Consider the following 20,731-nt stretch of genomic DNA (forward strand, 5'->3'; position numbering starts at 1 on the left):
AAACATGAACACAATAAGTAATTCACTTTGAATAAAAGCGTAATGTGTACTTGAGAAAACAATTTTTCATTATATTTTGTTGAATATGGTGAGTGCAAAATGCAAATTTTTGATAAATAGATTAATGCTTTACTGTTCAAAGATCCCCAGATATTTATTTATTTTTGACGAAGTATATTTAGCTTATTGCTACTTTTACATTTGTCTGGGGAGTCTAGCCACTAACAATGTTTGTACAAAAACTCTAATCAATTTATCTAACATTAGCATTTTATGTGAATAGCACTCATGATTTTCATTAATTTAAAAAAAAAACGATTGCATAAAAAAAATAGTTGTTCCCAGTCGGAGTTGAACTCCGACCTGCAATTCCCGCGGTTGAGCGGGTAGACCCCTGGCCTACAGGCCTCACGTTAGTCAAATGCGAGATTGAGCCCTTATTGCAGCAGACCACACGAAATGATTCACCAACACAACCAAAGAGCTTTACACGGACAACGCACACTAGCAAAATCGAAAATCCACATCGAAAATCCACACCAAAAATTTTGCCGTACATTCCGTTGTATGGCTGTTACACGTCTTGCTATTCTATGGTCTTTGGTCAAAGGGACTTTGACCCAGAATGTCCGGAAAAGGAGCCCGTAAGCAGATTGGGCTGGCGGAAGACAAATGGCCGACCCTGGCTGAGTTCAGATTCGGTGTTGGCGGCGCGCATTCGCACGGGTTCGAAAGAAAGAAATCTTCTTTAGTGGTCGCGAGATTTAGTTGGCCATCAGCGCCAGTATATTTGTGTTCTGAAAGTCGTCGTGTCGTCCATTTATTTATATATTTGAACATTATATTTGTTGGAAGGGATTTAATTATCTATATAAATAACACATTTATTGTACATAATTTATCCTATTTATCACACCATATTTATTTATTGACTTACATTATTTATTTAATACAATGCATTTGTTTGTGCCTAACCGAAGTAGACACTTCTGGGTCACTCAGTGGAACAAAGGGGTAATGAGCACTTGTCGCTGGCACGGGGACGCTTTTTTGGCAAGACGATCGCGTCGCGGCAATGGAAACGATGGCTACTGCGATGCCGGACCACAGGCGATGCTGAGCTGCACTGAAGTTGAGCTAACGTGGTTAGCTGCTAGTTGAGATAGTGTGGACTACGATATCTATACCCGGAGGTGGAGAGTAAAACCGCGGAGTTATAAGTTGCGTTGATATCTAATTTATTCTTAAATTGATACATGTTTATTTACTAGTTGGAACACGGAAGTTTATTGTAATGATTATTGAAATAAGCTGTATTCTAGAGTAGGTCAGGGAATTTTGATTATGGTAGCAGTATGCGTAGTTGGCTCGGCTGACACTGCAAAATGTGCTGACTGCGTTGGCGGATCAGTGTGCCGTTAAATCGGTGAGACGGTGAGTTAGTGAGACATATAATATTCTGATTATCAATTCTCATCTGCAGTGGGTGCTACTGAGCACCTGGTACTGTTCCCAACTTGGCTACTGCTTGTTTTGTTGGGTGCTGTACAAACAGTATTTATTGCCGCACTACTGTAATTCACTGTGAGCGTTTTCTCTTCTTTATTTTATTAATATTTTATAATCATTGTATGAAATAAGAATAAAAGAATAATATAAACATAAACGAAATTGTATTGCGAAGACTAGTGAATCCCATGGGGAATACCACCCAATGGTCGCGTCTAATGGTGTCATCCAAGTGTGGAAGAGAGTTCTCCTAGGTAGGGACCGAAAGAACAGTTCGGAACTGTTTATTTACTGGGGTTTCCGTCCACGATTCCGTGTTTGACTTCTCCCACCAGCTTATTCACAGTTGGTCTCGAGAGAGGTCGTCCGCTATCCGCAACCTGCGACCCGCTCGGTTGCCCCAGCTAGGCGGCTTTTGTATCATCTCACAAGTTCCTCCTCCCTATAGAAGCTAGAACATCCTCCAGCTCAGATGCTGGTGTTGGTGGAAGCCAGCGATTCCCTAATTTCTTCTGGCCAGAACGTGCTTTCTTTGCGGGGACACATGCGGCAAGGGAACGCAGTTGCACTCGGCATGCTCCCTCCCACTGGGTTTCTCTAGTGGATCTCCTTCAGCACTTCCACTCTTCTGCGGGTTTGCCCTGTTGTGGGATTGCTTCCTGTGGGTGCCAACAATACTGGGCAAATGCTTGGATAAGGCGTCCTTATTTTTGTTTGCGCACCGTTTCTGCACGAACTAAACTTTAAATTTCTTGTTATTTGCGCGGCGGCTAACGACGTCCATCGGAATTCACTCACAAAATCTGGTAATTCATCTTGTATTTCTTTATACCCTCTGCACACAGCCCTTAAAAATCGCTGATGTATATTTATGCGGATTCCTGTTCACATAGAGAATCGCTGAAGCATTAGGAAACCGTATAGAACGGGAATCACGTGTAAATTCAGAATATACAATTTAAATGCTAGCATGTGGAATGTTTTCAGTTCCAAATGATTATTTCATTGCTATTAGCAAATTTTCACAAGTTAGAACCGTTTGGACCCTTTTAAGTATTGATAACACCTTCCTCGCATCTGTTCTTTGACTACAACCATTTTTAAGCAACAATTTTGGAAGGTGGATGCGCCTTCAAAAGGCTTGTTCTTTAGATAATAGTGTACGTTTTGGTGCAACAGGTGCAAGGTGTTGCCAACAAGGGCATAAGAAGGAGGTCGATCATTTTCTTAAAATAGAGCATAGCAATATTTATTATCAAGATGAGATCAATTGCTGGGCTCCGAGCCGTTGGGCCTGCACCGACAACCATTTCCTTAAAACGGCGCCATCGCAGTCCAAACGCATTTAGTCAAAGGCCTCGACTATTAGATACCGGTTACTCAGCTTATGGGAGTGTGAGAGGGATGGATATATGCTTAAAACATCTCTGCTTTTTTTACTGACAGACCTAGCCTATGGCGGTACCTATCTTCTTCTTCTATAGCGCCAACTATTGGGTTGGCAAGAAAGTCATGTCGTTTTTTTTCAATATTTTCAAAGATGATTTATTTATATCAGGACTTATAATTAATCAATTATGTATTGGCCGTTTTGTTCGACCACTAATGACCATCTCTCGGGCAGCTGCATAATTCCGCGCTCGAAGAACTTTTGGTCTTTTCCAGCAAAGAATCGAGACAAGTGGTTTTCGACAGCCTCATCTGAATCAAAGTTTTTACCATTCAAAGAGTTTTGAAGAGAGCGAAACAAATGGTAATCTGAAGGTGCTAAGTCCGGACTATAAGGTGGATGTGGTAGCACTTCCCAATTCAGCTCCGTTAATTTTTGCCGAGTGACCAAAGATGTGTGGGGCCTAGCGTTGTCATGGTGAAAGACTATACCCTTGCGATTAGCTAGTGCCGGCTCCTTTTCTTTAATTTTTTCCGCCAAATTGGATAGCTGGCGACAGTACACATCTGAATTGATGGTTTCATTCCGTCCCAGCAGCTCAAAGTGCACTACACCCTTCCAATTCCACCAAACAGACAGCATAACTTTCCTCTGATGGATATCGGCCTTTGATGTGGCTTGGGCTGGCTCATCTTTCTTGCTCCATGATTTTTTTCGTTGGACATTATTGTAAACAACCCACTTTTCGTCGCCAGTAATGATCCGCTTCAAAAAAGGATCGTTTTTAATCCGTTGCAGCAGAGAATAGCAGATGTTGATACGCTTAGTTAGGTGAATTTCCTTTAAGTTATGCGGAACCCAAACATCGAGCTTGCTTACGTAGCCAAGTTTCTTCAAATGGTTTTCAACCGTTGTATGCGACACACTGAGCTTCTCTGACATCTCCCGCGTTGAATAGCGCCGGTTTTCATCCAGCAAAGCCTGAATTTGTTCGTCAAAAACGGCCGATGGTCGACCAGAACGTGGGGCGTCTTTAACTCCAAAATCTCCAAGCCTGAATTTGGCAAACCAGCGCTGACATTGGCGATCACTCATGGCATCTTTACCATACACTTCGCACAATTTTTCGCGAGCTTCGACCGCTTTTTTTCCTTTTCGGAAGTAAAAAAGCAAAATATGCCGAAAATGCTCACTTTGGTCCTCCATGTTTAATTTGCTATAGCTTCCACAAATGTTATCGAATAATTACCAAATTTTCGTCGATAGTACCTAAGACAATAAGCTTTAAAACGATACTAAAAAGTGTGACCCTGGTGCTCGATTAGTCGTAAATAAATTAGATTAAAAACGATTACTAAAAAAAACGACATGACTTTCTTGCCCACCCAATAGCCCATAGCGCCTCTAGCGTCTTGGTGACGTCTCTCTCTTGAGCTGAAAAATAATGATTATTATTTGGTTTTACAATTTTAATGACTGGTCCGATTTTCGTAATTTTTGGTATGTAGATGGGTACTGATAATATGAATAAGCTCTTATTTCAATTTTTACAAAATATTAAAAAAATATTTGCGCTAGATGGGTTTTAGTATTATAGTCGATTGTTGGCGTTAGAGTGGCACAGTGCTGAAACAAACTTGCGCTGCGCAGGAAGCCCAATAATCTATATGCCAAGTCCCAACATTCTAGCTCTTATAGCTTCCGAAATCTCAGCGTTCATACGGACAGACGGACATTGCTAGATCGACTCGGCAAGTTATCCTGATTTATGGGTTCGGAAACGCTTCCTTCTACTTGTTTTATACTTTCCGACAAATCTAGTACACCGTTTTACTCTACAAGTTACGGGTATACAAAAAAACTAAGCTCTTAAAAAATACTGAATTATTCACTGGAATACTGAATCGATTAGCGTGTGTGGTCCCATTTTCCGCTGCAGCGAGTTGTAGCGACTTTTCCATCTCTTTCCTACACATTGTTATGTCGCCATCCCTCTATAATCGAGTAATCGGGAAAACCAGGGACGCAATGGTGGTTTGGAGGGCAATGTTGGGCAATGTCAAATTGGGAGTCGGTTGGGGCGAATTCAAATTCAAACGGAACGAACGACGGTCAAAGGGACTTTGACCCAGAATGTCTGGCGGAAGACAATGGGCTGGCGGAAGACAATGGTCCACCCTGGCTGAGTTCAGATTCGGTGTTGCCGGCGCACATTCGCACGGGTTCGAAAGAAAGAAATCTCCTTTAGTAGTCGCGAGATTTAGTTGGCCATCAGCGCCAGTATATTTGTGTTCTACAAGTCGAAAGCGGTGTAAATGTAAAAGGGACGCTAAGGGACGGTCTTGGAAGACGGACTGGCCAAGACTTTGGGGTGAGTGTGTTCCGTCTAGTTGGGGGGGCCAGCCAGAACGAGACGAGCGAGTTTCTGGTCAGGTTTCACTAAAAGGGGCCTGGTCCAAGTGAAAAGCGTGCTCCTGTCCAGAGTTTGACGGATTTGACCGGTCAATCGTAGTATCACGTGAGCACCGTCACCGACCCAGGGAGCTGGATGAGGTTATGTTATGTTGTGTCGTCCATTTATTTATATATTCGAACATTATATTTGTTGGAAGGGAATTAATTATCTATATAAATAACACATTTATTGTACATAATTTATCCTATTTATCACACCATATTTATTTATTGACTTACATTATTTATTTAATACAATGCATTTGTTTGTGCCTAACCGAAGTAGACACTTCTGGGTCACTCAGTGGAACAAGGGGCTAATAAGCACTTGTCGCTGGCACGGGGACGCTTTTTTGGCAAGACGATCGCGTCGGGGCAATGGAAACGATGGCTACTGCGATGCCGGACCACAGGCGATGCTGAGCTGCACTGAGGTTGAGCTTACGTGGTTAGCTGCTAGTTGAGATAGTGTAGGACTACGATACTATACCCGGAGGTGGAGAGTAAAACCGCGGAGTTATAAGTTGCGTTGATATCTAATTTATCCTTAAATTAATACATGTTTATTTACTAGCTGGAACACGGAAGTTTATTGTAATGATTATTGAAATAAGCTGTATTCTAGAGAAGGCCAGGGAATTTTGATTATGGTAGCAGTATGCGTAGTTGGCTCGGCTGACACTGCAAATGTTGGTGACTGCGTTGGCGGGTCAGTGTGCCGTTAAATCGGTGAGACGGTGAGTTAGTGAGACATATAATATGCTGATTATCAATTCTCATCTGCAGTGGGTACTACTGAGCGCCTGGTACTGTTCCCAACTTGGCTACTGCTTGATTTGTTGGGTGCTGGGTATGTTGAGCACCCTTAGGTACAACAAGCAAGCAATTCACTGCAAGCGTTTTCTCTTCTTTATTTTATTATCATTTGTATGAAATTGTATTGTATTGTATGAAATAAAAACAAAAGAATAATACAAACATAAACGAAATTGTATTCCGAAGACGTGTGAGTCCCACGGGGAATCCTACCCAATGGTCGCGTCTAGTGGTGTCAACCAAGTGTGGAAGAGAGCTCTCCTAGGTAGGGACCGAAAGATTCAGACATCCTTTCATCTAATTCAGTGGTCGGCACACACATACCATCTCAAGTTTGCCTTGCATTAGTGTGAGTGTAAAAATCACGAAGTTGTCGCGCAGCGCGCTGAAGCCTGACGTTTCTCTGTTTTGCACTGAAATTCTCTGCCGCAGCAGCAAAAAAGCGCGCCGAAGCTGAGAAAAAAAAGACCCGAAGACCCATGCCGAAGTCATACGAACATCTACGTTATACGTTAGCGAGCAGAGGATGGGCAGAACACTTCCCTATGCTCACTAGATAGGCCGCTGCCGACCCCTGATCTAATTTATATCCCTGTGAGGGAAAAGTGCACCCGGCGACGGTGGTTAACGGGTTCCTTTTAAAGGAGTTGAGGTTACTTGTTAATAGCTGTAATTTATAAATTGTTAAACCATGACTATAAAGTATACTTATCTTGGATGTGGAAGAGTACAAGTAGTGATCCCACTTCGCGGACACACATAGTTCCATTTGCCAATATTTCAAATATAAATGGCAACACACCATGCAAGAATTTTCCTCTTTCCATAGTCCTTTTTGAAGTCCTCGTCTGACCGGTAGGCGAGCAGTTGAAGGATCTGTGAAAAGTGAAAAAATAAAATTTGAATTAGAATAAAGCTACTAAATGCTTTGCGTGTCCTGCTCGAAAACATCAGACAGTCCCAAATAGACTGGCAGGTTCGCGATCGAGAGAACGGAGAAAAGTCGGTGTGACGTAAAAGGATCCCTTTTTTCTTCAATAGCGTCGCCAATACAATCCTAATCCGGAGTCCTGAGTCTCGTAAGAAAAAGATTAAAGACTCTGCCGAATAATTATCTGGTGTCCTTGACTGGCGAACGGCGGTTGAGATGCGTTTAGAGATCAAAGGAATGATGTGGGGTGAAGAAACGTGGCTTAATCAAATGACACTTTTGACTACCAAACTTCGACTGAGCCGAAGTTGGAAAGAGTCGACTTTGTCATTGTTTTGTGCAAAACGTAACGCCAGGGTAATTGACGTGATGAACTTTGTAATCGATTCACAGAACCAGTTACGAGCCGAAGTGCAGCGGTTAATCAGCGATAAGATAGATAAAACAAGGAAGAAAGCTATAGTCGAGTACCTCGACGATCAGATACCCGTTTCTCAGCTTAAGGGACCAAAGGGAAGTGAATATATGCAAGCAGAAAAGCGAGATTAAAATGCGCCACCTACCCGCGATCTCAATATATGGTTATGTGGGCGGAAGTCAGATTTAAGCGTTATAGGCGTTAGAGTGGGCGTGGAAAACTTTTTTTTGTCAATCGATAGGTATTGACGAGACTAATACATTTCAGTTAAAATTTTATATCTAGCATGAAAATTTTTGGACGCCACAGGTTTGGGCGGTTTGTGGGCGTTAGAGTGGACGTGGCATATTCGTGTAACAAACTTGCGCTGCGTACAAGGCTACGGAATCTAAATCTGAAATCCGAATTCTCTATCTTTGAGAGTTTCCGAGATATCCGCATTCATATTTACGATTTTTAGAAGTTTGTGAGCGGTTTGTGGCCGATAGAGTGGGCGTAGCTCCTTGCTGAATCTTGCGCTTCGCAAGAAGCTCAGGAATCTGCATGCCAAATCCCAATAGCTTAGCTCTTATACTTTCCGAGATCTCAGCGTTCATACGGACAGACAGACAAACAGACTTGTCGAGATCGATTCGGCTAGTGATCCTGATCAATAACATATATACTCTATGGGGTCGGAAACGCTTCCTTCTGCCTGTTACATACTTTCAGACGAATCTAGTATACCCTTTTACTCTACGAGTAACGGGTATAAGTATGAATCAAAAAGAAGTTCAGAAACATCGACTAGAGCTCAGAGACTCCCTGTTGGAGGTCATTCTGGAAGTCGTCAACCTGGAAATCAGCCGACAGTAAAAAACCGATTCAGGAATGACCCGGAAGTAAACCCTTGTTTCACTGGACGACGTCACCAAATCGGTCTGTTGAACTACCAGCAGAATCTCCAACAAAGAAGGGTGCTATTCTGGTTGAATTCCTCTTCCAGTGGAAGGCATTATCCAGAAAGCACGAATGGCCGTCAACAGGCTGGTCGACGGAATCCTGACGGTGTACAAATGGGGGATACAGTTCTCTGGCAATTCCGACGGGATGGGCGCTGAAGAATTTATATATCGAGCACTTAAGGAAGCATTATTGGACGCCCTGGGCAAATCTTATCCGGAACTTTCATCGCCTGGTGGTCGCCGGTGCGGCGAAACTATATTGGCTATTGGTCCGTACCAACAACATAGCGAATTAGTTGAAATTGCGGAGAGCCATCGAGCGTCGGTATAGTGACACTAGATGTGATTATGAAAGGATCCAGGACTTGAACGAGCGGAGGCAGATGTCATGAGAGTATCTGGATTCGTTTTTTCAAGCGACCTTCGTTATTCAGGGAAAATTAATGGCTTCTGGGCGGCTACGAATAACGGTAGAATGGATGATCAAGACTGTCAAGCGCAATCTGTGCGAGCCCTTGAAGCAGTATGTGTTCCCAATCAGAGCATACATCTTGGATCATCTCAGGGACGAATGACGAGATGCTGAAAGATCTTTCGCTGAGGAAGTGAGACGAGCCAGGCAGATACATATATATGATGGACGTTGATGCACTACGAGCAGTACAAACAAGTGGCCCAATGACACTAAGCACGTGCTTGTGACGCGTGGGGCCCTTTTATCAATTTGGCCACGAGGACAAATGGTAGACGATGTTTAGTACAGCAGTATTCCAGACCAGAATTTCCAAACAGCGGCCGGAGAAGATAGCGAGGGAGGACTAGTAGAGGCTATCCAAGCTGCCAGCCAGCGGAAAGCATTGATATGTTGCGACACGTTGACGCCGAAATGCCCGAAGTGTAATTCTGGAAAATCGAAGGGGAACGTGGTGAACCCAGTGAAGTTGCGTTCCAGACGGGAGGCGGTCGGTGCACCCCCCAAGACCCTGAGCCGTACATAGGAAACGCAGGATCAAGGGTGGAATGGCAAGGCAGACTGGCCATACCACTGGAGGAGAGATGGCGGCGATACAAGGAGACTCGGAAACGCATTTTTAAGGACCACCAACTTGGGGGAATGACTGCTGGGACCAGACGTATTCACAAGGCTAGGCAGCGCTTCAGAAGAAGGAACAGTGACTATCGGAGGTCTGGAGACTCGAGGACTACTGGATTCCGGAGCTTCCATTAGCGTTCTAGGTACCGACTGCCAGGATTTGGTGGACCGACTGGGATTGGATTGGTTACCATATAGAGCAAATGTAAAAACAGCAAACGGAGAGGATCAGAGAATCCTAGACAAGGTCATCGTAAAAATGCAGGTTCATTCTCGATTTCGCAGAGATCTCCGCCCTGAAAAAAAGTGGGAAGTTCAACCTGACGCCCGAGGATCAACAAGCAATAGAAGCCCTGAGAACTGTGCTCATGACGGCACCCGTGTTGAACCATTCGGATTTCTCACGGCGCTTTACATACAGTGTGATGCTTCTGACACTGGGGTTGGAGCGGTGTTATTGCAGTTGGATGATCAACTGAAACTGACTTGCATACGAACGGACGTGTTTTTAATAGCTCAGAAGAAAATCAAGTTTATAGCTAGTATTTTAGGCCGAAAAATTTAGTCTCCGGTGTAAAATTGGAACAATCTGCTCACTATATCATTGTAAATCTGCATCGCCGCTGACCTTGTCAAGTCTTAATCGATTTAAAACAATTAATAATCACAAACTTCAAACTGCATTTATTTTGTTGTTTTTGTGCATCGAGCCCGGCATCTGCACTTGTGTGTGCGAATCGAACCTTGATTTACCGCCTTCTTTCAACTACCACAGCACCTCTACATAATTACTTTCCTTACACGTACGCAGTAACCATGTCTGTGACTGGGGCTCCATCTAACAAGTGTCTGCGCAGCAACAACAACAACTGCAACGGGATCACCAACGAGCGTGTGTCCGAAGCGCCGCCATCTCAGCTGCTAGAGATGCTCAACTTTCGTCTCCAAGAGCAAACCCTAAAACTCACTGGCCTGGTCCAAGACGCGGACCAGCGTATTCTCGGTGGCCTTTTGACTCGTTTGGTTGGAATCGTTTCTGATCTAAAGCTGGTGGGAGAGCGTTTCGCGAGCGTGGAGGCTGAGGTAGCCGTGTTACGATCCGACAGGGATAAGGTGAACGAGCGTGTCAACCATCTGGAGCATAGGGTCTGCGAACTGAGTACTTTGAAGGAGAGTGTGGGCGAGTTAGAAGCCAAACTTTCATCTAAGAAAATGGCAACTCAGGCCTGCGAATTACACATGAATCCCATTCTTAGAGGTGGAAATCTGAAGACACTCTACCACAAACTCTGCTTTTCGCTACAGCTCACTCTGCTGTCGAAATTTATCGACATTTTCCGGGCCAAAAAAACACAACGATCTTCAGTGGGGGTCATTATAAAAATGGAAAACTACCACGAAAAAATTACGCTATTACGGTGCATCGGAGCTTACCGGCGTACGGCTTAACTAAAGCTCAGCTTACAGCAGATAGGAATTGACTCAAAAGCCGCTCTCCATATTAATGAGCAGCTTTTAAGAGAGCACTATATATTTCTTAAAGAGGCCATGAAACTTAAGAAGCATAAAATTTTGTCAGCCCTCTTCACTCGCAGAGGCCTTGTGCATGCCCGCTGCGGTACAATATGTTATACCGCATCGAGCGCACAGAGTCTTATGAAGAAAATTGATGAATTTAGGTACTTGTTTGTTCAGTCTAATGTTGATGTTATTTGCGTGTCTGAAACTTGGTTCTTGTCCGATTTTTGTGGTTTGTCTATTGCGTGTGATGATTATGTTGTCAATCGCTATTTATGTGTACAAAAAATTGAATTCAGCCTTTAAATGTAAGCACCCACTCGATAGCGAAATTGAATATCTATTTTTAGAACTTTCAGGTGAAGATCTTTCTTCGAAAGCACTGATTGGATGCATCTACCGGCCGAATAGTTATATTGACTATGCTCTCTTGATAAAGGTACTGCGTGAAATATCTGTTGACTTTACAGATGTTATTATAACTGGCGACCTGAATAGCAATTCTTAAGGAATAAACATCTGCTTGATAGTTTCGAATCTATTGGCTTGTTTTCAGTTAATTTACTCTTCTTGACCTTTTCTTTGTTAAATGTCCCTAGTAAGATCTTATTGTATGACCAAGTCTCTGTACCAGTTTTCTCTAAGCATGAAATCTTCTTTCTGAACTGGAACACTGAACTGGAAGTAGAATATAACAATTGTGATCGGCGTCCATATACATGTCTCCCATTATTGAGCGTCAATTGAATATTTTTAACAGCAACATTAATTACCTTTATAACACATGTGTGTTAATAAGGGAAAAACTATCCATCCAAAGCAAAATCCTTGGTTTACCCAGAACACTGAAAGAAAAAATATTGCGATCCGTGACGCATCCTACAATAAGTGGAAGCGATATAAAACCACATTTTTTGAATGCAATACACTCGGGCGCGTGATAATGTTAGGCAGATCATCAGATCTGCAAAGTGTGAATTTTAAAGTTTGTGCAATTCGATGTACCTGAAGCTACATGTAACAAGTACCTGAGTGACTTACCAGACTGTGATAATAGATTTACTTTTATGTGTGAGACAATGTGGTGTTCTTGATTGTTGATTTAAGGTGAAGTCAAACGCTGAAGGCCTGGATGGCATCAGCCCAACATTTATTAAATTGTTGTTACCTTTACTCCTTACCCATATTATACACGTTATGAATACAGCATTACCACATCCACTTTTCTGTCCGCATGGAAGTACGCCAAAATTGTCCATATACCGAAAAGTCAAACCGAATTCAGACCCATATTTATTTATTTATTTATTTGTTTATATCCTAGCGCTACAAGTGCACAGTTATAATTATCGCGCTAGTCACATTGAGTTGATATTTTATATTATTATTATTTTTAAATTATTTAAACAATTTCTCTCGCTCTCTTAATTAATATTAATGACTATTAATTAAGAGATCCCTACTCCCTTTCTTGTCAAAAATTTTTGAAAATATACTGGCGGCACAGATACAACCCTTTATGGAAAACAATTCCATGCTTAGTGAGAAGCAATCGGGTTTCAGAAAAAATAGGAGTTGAATTAGTGCCATTACTGATGATGTAGTGTCTGGATCGTGTACTTCTCGCTTTGTTTCGGTGACTAGAGGTGTTCCCAAAGGTTCTGTGTTACGGCCCTTATTGTTTTCCATCTGTGTTAATGACTTACCTAATGTTCTGTCCCCTGGTACTGTCCATTTATACGCTGATCCTCTATGTCAAGTTAATGATTGTATTAGTGTGTGTAATACCCTGCTTTTCAAAATTAATAACTGGGCCATTGAAAAAGGACTATGTATTTAAATAAAAACCTTCGACACTATGCTGTGAGGAAAATCCGAAATTTTTGTAGATATAGACATAACTGATGTAGCCAAATAAGAGAAAGACAAAGACTCACGGAGGCCACGAGCACATAAGAAATCCACACACGCACATACCACGCGCTGCAGGAGAGAGAGGGGAGTGAGAGGCCACGAAGGGCGCAACGATCAACAGCAGCAGAAGCTCAACACATGTGGGGCTCTGCCCGGACAACGACAGCGCAGCAGCCGACAAGATTTCTAGACATCAGTCCTCTTAACTGATGTACCCATATAAGAGAAAGACAAAGACCCACGGAGGGCACTAGCATATAAGAAATCCACACACGCACATACCACGCGCTGCAGGAGAGAGAGGGGAGAGAGAGGCCACGGAGGGCGCAACGATCGACAGCAGCCGAAGCTCGACACACGTCGTCCTCTGCCCGGACGACGACAGCGCAGCAGCCGAAACGATGTCTAGACATCAGTCCTCTTCCAGTCCATAGAGTAATAATGTATAGAGGCGCCATTTGCTCTGCCCCTCTCTTTCGAAATTGAGGCTATGATGCCACCTAGGCGAAAAAAGCTTATTTCCCCTCTTTTCAAAGTTCGATCGAACTTGTAATAATTCTTTCCCACCTCATTCTGCACCGCTCTTGCTCACTGTTTTGTTTTTGTAATTAATCGTAAACCCTATTGCTGTTGCTTCGCACCTAAGTTAGCTTCAAACTTGGCCTTGAATTGGCTCTTAGCAGAGGTTGGGCAGAGGCTCGGGCAGAGCAATTGGCGCCTCTATATAGATTCTTACTCTATGTCCAGTCTGTGGTCTGCACTGATGGGGGAAAGCACCTGTAACCAAATGCCACGGAGATCAAAACAAATTCTGTCTGTCTTCTCTATTTGGTTGGGGTCTCTTATACTGGACTAGAGCTTTTACCTGCCTCCCATACTCAATGGACTAACTAGGTGATTCCACTTCCCTATTTCTATATTTGTCGGGGTATGATTATAAGTAGGTCAATCGTGCTTTTCTCTGCTTTTCGCTGCAGCTTACTCCGACGTCGAAATTTACTGAAATTTTCCGGGCCAAAAAAACACAAACAAATTCAGTGGTGGTCATTATAGAAATGGAAAACTAACGCGAAAAAATTACGCTATTTCGTTTCATCGGAGCTTACCGGCGTACGGCTAAACAAAAACTTAGCTTACAGGTGAGAGGGGTTGACTCACAAGCTGCTCTCCATATTAATGTGCAGCTTTTAAGAGATCACTATATATTTCTTAAAGAGCCTATGAAGCTTCAGAAGCATAACATTTTGTCAGCCGTCTTCACTCTCAGAGGCCTTGTGCATGTCCGATGCGGTGACAATATGTTATACCGCATCGAGCGCATGGGTAAGCTTTTAGCGCTCTCTCGTGATCTGGGTGTACAAACACAAACCGCTCTTCCCCTCCCTTCATTATCTACATCGGCTACAACGCCCACTTTAACTCCCTCAAGCCGCCCACAAACTTCAAAAAATCGTAAGTATGAACGTGGGTATCTCGGAAACTGTCAAAGATAGAGTATTGGGATCTCAGATTTAGATTCCATATCCTTGTACGCAGCGCAAGTTCGTTACGCGAATTTGCCACGCCCATTCTAACGCCCATAACGCTTAAATCTGTTTACCGCCGGTAGGTGGCGCATTTTAATCTCGCTTTGCTGCTTGCATATCTCTATTTCCTTTTGGTCCCTTAAGATGAGTAACGGGTATCTGATAGTCGAGGTACTCGACTATAGCGTTCTTCGATGTTTTTAATTATTGTCAATTGTCAAAAACTTGCAACTATCTCTTCGGCTCTTGAATTCCACATTTTTATTGTTAGTCATTTAGGTTATTGTTTGTTCAGTGTAATGTTGATGTTATTTGCGTGTCTGAAACTTGGTTCTTGCCCGATTTTTGTGATTTGTCTGTTGCGTGTGATGATTATGTTGTTAATCGCTTTTTATGTGATCAAAAAATTGAATTCTGCCGTTTCCCCACGAATCGAGATCATTCGATTCCCATCGCTACAAGAGTGAACATAAGCCTGCTGCATCGCTACAAGGACACGCCTCAAGGATCACTGCGAAGATACACCAGGACCTGCTGCATCGCTACATGGACACACTTAAGGATATTAACCTCATCGCTTCCAGGATCCTTCAAGGACGCAACGCTTTAAGGATACAACCTTCTACCTTCAACCCTCGCTCTGAGAACGCGTATCCTGATCCGCCTTCGCACCTCCGCCTTACACACCCAGCTGGTACCCTCCGCGACTACGAAGCCACCCACACCGTCGGCATCCAACGCGGTGAGCCCTCGCTTCCAACGGATACACCGAACTTCGAACGCACCGGTACGGTCGAAGAGCAACGATCCCGACTCTACGCGATCGTACGGCAACCCGAACTCCCCGACGCGGTCCAGACACGGCTCGGAGAAATGGAGCTAAAGTATGGAAATTCCCCATCCGGGGACTCCAAGCCATCGTCACCGTTACCTCCGGACCTCGAGTCGAGCGCCGGCACGGCATCTACGCACACGATTGCACCGGCAGCGGGCCACACCCTAACGGTGCCACGTAATACGTCGCCAGCACCAGGACCACGCGGGACACCAGGATCACCACGCGGCACAACCTCCCAGTTCGACGCGGCCGTGTGCTCCATGTTGGTCTACAAAATGACCAAGTGGGGATTGTCTTTCGACGGCACATCGGACCCGCTCAGCTTCGTTGAACACATGGAGGAACGGGCGGATACGACCGGGAATATTTATCCCACGCAATTGTCGTACTCTTGACTGACCGAGCCGAGAGCTGGTTTCGCACCAGTGGACTTCAGGGAGGAGCCTGGACGGAGGTCCGTCGGGAATTTCTGGATTTTTGTTACCTCCCAGGTGTTATCAACGGCTCGACGACGAAATCCGCTCGCATTTCCAAGGGGCGAACGAACCGTTCAAGGAATACTTCGTCGATCTTCGCCTACAGTTGCGCCGCGCCGGGTTCTCACCAGGACAAGAGTTGGAGCGTGTGTATGAAAACATGCTACCATCCGCTAACGCGCGACGATCATCGGAGACACACCTGAGTCAACCACCGACCACATCAACAGCAGCCGGCCATCACTTGGCACCACAGACCGTCATCGGTCGATCACCGCCTCCGCTCGTCCCGATCGCTGCCGGGATTGTATTTTGGCCACCACCGACCACGGGCGCAACCCACACGCACAGCGAAGCACCGTCGACCGCCCCCGCGACCCACACGGGCTGCAACGCACCATCGAGCTCCACTGGCGGTAATCTTGTCCTCGCCGCCGCCGCTGATAGCGCTCGCCTCCAATTAGCCGTTCCTGGTGCGAGGGAATGTCCCCTCCACGGCCACCGAAGGAGCCGCTGACTTCGCCACGTCGTGACAACGAGGATTCGGTACCGACCACGGTTTTCCGAAGCGACAGGGGACCTGTGGGTGCGACGTACGAGGACATCTCGGAAGGGGAGGTCGTCGAGGTAAGCTCCGAGGACGAAGACTCGAGACCGCCCGCCGCAGACGCGGAGGGGCTACGTGACGAGGAAAACAACCTCCCACCGTTCAGGTTCGAGACACCGCCACCGACATATGAAGAGTTGTTCGGACCAGGGCCAAACCCCACCTTCGACACCGTCATCAGCCACAGCGCCGTTCCCGGGACCAACGCCGCTGTCCTCGGTAGCACGGGCACACCCACGACCGGAGCAGCCCTAGTTGCGAGGACAATCCTACCTCCGTATCTACCAACGCCGCCGGAGCCCCAGGCATCACCACCGGCTCCAGCCACGACGCCATTCCCGGGACCAACGCCACCTGATCATCGATCGCGCCCAGGCCGCAAGCCCAGACGTCGTTACCGACACTGCCTCGTCCGGCTGCAACACAATCAGCGCAGACGAGTCATCCAGGGTCCCGAGCACACCCCCCTGTTCGCGGCCAGCCGGCGTCGCCCACCCCAACGAGAGCGCAGAATGAGCACGGGGCCACAACCCCTATGAGCACATGGTGCAACAACTACTCAAGTCCCCAGAAGGACCCACCACATCTGCCGCCGCTCAGAGGCGCGCGACCGCCAGGGCCACGATAGAGAGCCTGCTATCTGCCCCGTCGACAAGCTCACACCTACCAGGCGGGGCCATCGTGGTCACCCCGAGACCAGTTCAAAAGGTACGAAAACTACTTGCCACCGACGAATGGCGCTGGCGTTTCCGCCGTGATCCAGCTAGCTCCGAGACACAGCTGCCAACCGCCCAGGAATCCTGAACAACGGCCCGCGTCGACGACACGCCCCATGGCCAGCGGAGGAAGCCAGCACCGACGAGAAGGCACTCCTTGAGATAGAACTCGAGGACGACCCCAAATTACTGGTCCGTCTCCCACCGGGATGGACGACCCCGGACGGATGGATGCCAGCCGCACTCCTGGAACGCGTCCAGCAGCGAATCCGTCACTCTCCAGGCAGACGAGGTGGGTGACACACGTTATCGATTCTAGATCTCGCGGCAGGGGCAACGAGTGTTCATCTTTCCCCATCCCCGAAGAAGGGATGGAGTGTGAGGAAAACCCCACATTTTTGTAGATATAAGTGGACATTAGTAGATTAAGGATAGGCATAACTGATGTAGCCAAATAAGAGAAAGACAAAGACCCACGGAGGGCACTAGCACATAAGGAATCCACACACCCACATACTAGGGGAGAGAGCGCAGCAGCCGACACGATCGTCGGCAGAGGACTGCAGCCGAAGCTTCCCGACTTGTCGAAGGGGACAGTCGCTCGTAAACCGGCAAAGGAGACGGTCGTCGTGTTTCGCAGAAAGCGTGGAGATAGAACAAAGCTTGGAATTCGACATCATTACCGCCACAACCCAGAGGATGCGGAAGGTGTAAAAGTTGGTGAGCGCCCCGGGTGACGTGGTCTGCTTTCCCATCTTCGGGAATTCCTGCTGAGGCCGGAAATCCGATTTCGGGTGACGGGATCTGATTTTCCGGACCTCTGTCTTTGGGCTGGAGATCGACTCACGGTTGACGGGGTCGATCCTGGCCTTTTCCCCCTCCTTTAGTCTTCTTCCGTTATCCTGTCTGTCTTGAAATAGAAACATTTTCTGTGAAGAAACCCTGGCGTGACCGAGTTTCATCCCAGCTCTATAACTACTTTACAAATTTAATAATTGGCAATCAATTATGAAGAATCTGCAGGCATCCTGGGTATCACCTTTAACAACATGTTAAGCAGCTGGGCGAACATATGGGCTTCTGAGACAGCTCCCTACTTCTCAGTCGTTCTTGCCAACTCAGCTACGTATGCTAGTGGCCAAAACCATTTTGGTTCCCACCCTGTTTTACGGTGTTGAGATTTTTGGGCATTGCGACACTCAAGATACGCAAAAATTAACTGTTGCTTGTAATTAAATCGTTCGTTACGTGTTTAATCTTCGTCGCACTGACCACACATCCCACCTAGTCAATAATATTCTTGACCTAAGTCTTAGTCAGTGGGTTGACCTTAAGACATTAATGTATTTTCAAAAGATTGTGTGCACCCGTGAACCGTCTTACTTGTTTCAGAAACTTCTTCCAGCTCAATCGCAAAGAACACAAAACTTTATTATCCCTTGATATAAAATCTTATGCTCGAGAAGGCAATTTTTTATTAATGCTATTAGCCTATAGAACAGTCTACCCCATGCTCTTAAAAGCATCAGAGGCGCGTCTTAGTTTATCTCTAAAATCAAAGAATTTATGCATGCTGCAAACTTAAACTTATACTTAAACTTATACTCAAATTGTAAACACAACTTTGTTAATTTTTAAGTAGTACATTTAAATTATTTATTTTATTTAATAATTCTTTACTCAACCCCATGTGACTAAAGCAATAAATATAAGACTTTACTTGTAGCGTTAGGATATAAATAAATTAATGAAATTAATGTCTGGCGGCTATCCTCGGTGTAAAACGATTTAGATCGTATGTGGAGATGATGCCGTTTACATTTATAACCGACCACGCCAGCCTGAAGTCGCTTGTGTCCCTAAAGGACTTGAATGGGCGGCTCGCACGTTGGTCATTGAAGCTGCAGATTTATGACTTTGCTATAGAACACACTAAGGGTTCGGAAAATGTAGTGGCAGACACTCTGTCAATCGACTTGGAACCTTTGTTGGGGTTCGAGAGGACGAAATTCGAGTACTCTGAGCGTAGGCAGGAAGTATTAGCCCATGGGGAATGTTTCCCAGATCTTGTTGTGGACGGGAATTACGTGTTTTGGCGGTCAAAGCGAGACGGCGGCAAACCAGAACTGGGGGAGTATTCCTGGAAACTGTGGATACCGGCTAGCCTCACAGGCACCCTTATAGAGCAAGCGCATTGCCCGAAAAACAGAGCTCATGGTGAAAAGGCAAAAACCTTGAGCTGACTGCGTCAGAGATTTCACTGGCCGAGAAAAATAAGCCAAGTTCGAGCTTACGATAGGGATTGCACAGTTTGTAAATAAACCAAACCAACGATTTACGGTCGTAGACCCGAGACTGGTGCGGAGACGGTAACACTCAGGTTATTTTACAAAATGTACATTGATTTTCTAGGCAAGTATCCGAGGTCTACTGGTCTGAAATGCAGCGGAAAGTCAACCAGTCTGTTCTAAATGCGATTTGAGCCTATTTAAAGCATGATCACCGAGACTGGGATCTTTATCTACCGCAGGTTGAGTGTGCACTCAGAGGAGCGGTTCACCAGGCTACCGGAGTGTCTTCCTATTTCGCTCTATTTGGGCAAAATGTGTTTACCAACGCAGCAGATTTCCAACTGGCGAGGCATTAGAAGACAACGAGCTGTATGTCTTGTCAAGAGAGTCGAGGTTTGCCTTGTTGCGCGAAGAAATTCGAAGGAATTCACACAAGGCATACGAATGGAGCGCAACTGTGTACAATCGGAGGTCAAAAAATGTGCAATTTGCACTTGGACAGGATGTATACAGGAGGAACTTCACTTTGAGTAATTTCGGACAGAACTACAATGCCAAATTCGCAAGGAAATTTAATAGATGTAGAATCAAGTCAAGGGTAGGGAACAACATGTACGAGACCGAGACTTTGCAAGGGAAACCTAGTGAAATATATCACGCGAAGGATGTGAAGCAGTAACAAGAAAGGAAGTCAACTTCGGCTAGCCGAAGTTTGTATACCCTTGCAGTTATAGTTATTAAATTTAATTCAAAATTCTGATAAATACACAAAATGATATTCCCAATGGTATAAGATAATATGTCAAAAAATTAACGAAGCTATAATTTGTTTCATATTATTTACCCACCAATTTTGCGATCGTTCCTATGGCAGCTATATGATATAGTCGTCCGAATTTGATCAAATTAAATTTAAAATTCAGAACTAATAAAAAAATATTATTTCCAAGCGTAGAAGGTTATAGTTAAACAAATGTAATTTATATAATTTTTTCACCAATTTTCCGATCGTTTCTATGGCAGCTATATGATATAGTCGTCCGATTTTGATTAAATTCGAAATTCAAAACTAGTTAAAAAATGTTATTTCCAATCTTAGGAGTTTATATGTTAAGAAACACCAAATAAATAATTTTTTTAAATTTATATTCAGATTATTCCTATGGGAACTATAAGATATAGTTTTCCGATCCGGCTAGTTCCGACTTATATACTATCTGCAAAAGAAAGAAGACTTTCGGGAAAGTTTCAGCCCAATAGCATTAAAACTGAGAAACTAAGCAGTTCCAC

The sequence above is a fragment of the Drosophila subpulchrella genome, unplaced genomic scaffold (assembly GCF_014743375.2).
Source record: "Drosophila subpulchrella strain 33 F10 #4 breed RU33 unplaced genomic scaffold, RU_Dsub_v1.1 Primary Assembly Seq377, whole genome shotgun sequence".
NCBI lineage: Eukaryota > Metazoa > Arthropoda > Insecta > Diptera > Drosophilidae > Drosophila > Drosophila subpulchrella.